Genomic DNA, 1,053 nt, shown 5'->3' with positions numbered 1-1,053 from the left:
TCGCTGGTCGAAATCCCAAATCTTCCTGTAAAAGGAACAGTCTGTGTGAACCGTCTCATGTCCCCCCCCCTCCTGCCCACGGCCCCCCTTCCAGCCGCTGCACATTGGCCTCAGCCCCAGTTTAAAGGGACCAGTGACCTCACTGGCAACAGAAAACCGTGGGAAAGAGATGGGACTGATAAAGCCTTGAGTTGTTTCAGGGAAAAATCAACATCCAGCCCCACACGCACACACATGTCTGCCCGGCTCCGCGCGGCGCAGGCACTTTGCAGGCTTATGATTCAGATGGAAACCGGCTCATTCGGAGCGCGGTGCTGTTTGAGGACGCCGCTCAAAGGGCCCTCGGCTGGGATTAATCAGCGGCCACTGCCGAGGGCCGGGCTGGCAGCGGTGGCACCGCGCTCGGGATGGGTCCGGCACCACGCCGCGGTGGTCCGGCCGGGAGCTCGGCCCCTCTGCCACGCTCGCACAGCCTCGGAGCCTCCTCAAGTGCCAGCCCACGGCGCTGCCAGGGCAGGGTGTTTGACACCTACCCACCCTGTGAGACAAAGCGGCCAAAAGCCGACTTCAGGCTTTGTAACATTGGGGTGAATCGCTGTTTTCTCGTCTCATTCCACAATGCTGGAAAGTTTAACCCACAGCCCAGCATCGAGTGAGCATCTCCCTTTCCCTGCTCTGGCAGGAAGGAGGCAGGAATCAGGTTTTTTCAGAGCCCTGCGCTGCTAAAATCCCCCAAGGCAGCAAAAACGTGTGCGTGTGGGAGAGAGAGAGAGAAAGAGAGAGAGAGGAGGAGGGAGAGCACAGAAGTGGAGGTTCCCAGTACGAAAATAATGCCTTTTATTTTGAAAAAAATAATCAGCGCTGAGATCTGGCAACACGTGGGTTTCCCAAAGCCCTTCTGCAGAGACCGCGGCGGCGATAACAGCCCCGTCGCCGCTCGGGCCAGCCAAGCCACCCCACCACCCGTCTCCCGTGGCCTCCTGGGGTGCTCCCTATCTCCCTCAGCCATCTCTGCCAGCTCACCCATGCTGCACCCGCCAACCCCGAGGTGTC

The sequence above is a fragment of the Corvus brachyrhynchos genome, unplaced genomic scaffold, assembly GCF_000691975.1.
Source record: "Corvus brachyrhynchos isolate BGI_N302 unplaced genomic scaffold, ASM69197v1 scaffold65, whole genome shotgun sequence".
In the NCBI taxonomy this organism is placed as follows: domain Eukaryota; kingdom Metazoa; phylum Chordata; class Aves; order Passeriformes; family Corvidae; genus Corvus; species Corvus brachyrhynchos.
The sequence above is the reverse complement of the archived record's forward strand: the minus strand, read 5'-3'. Positions refer to the sequence as shown.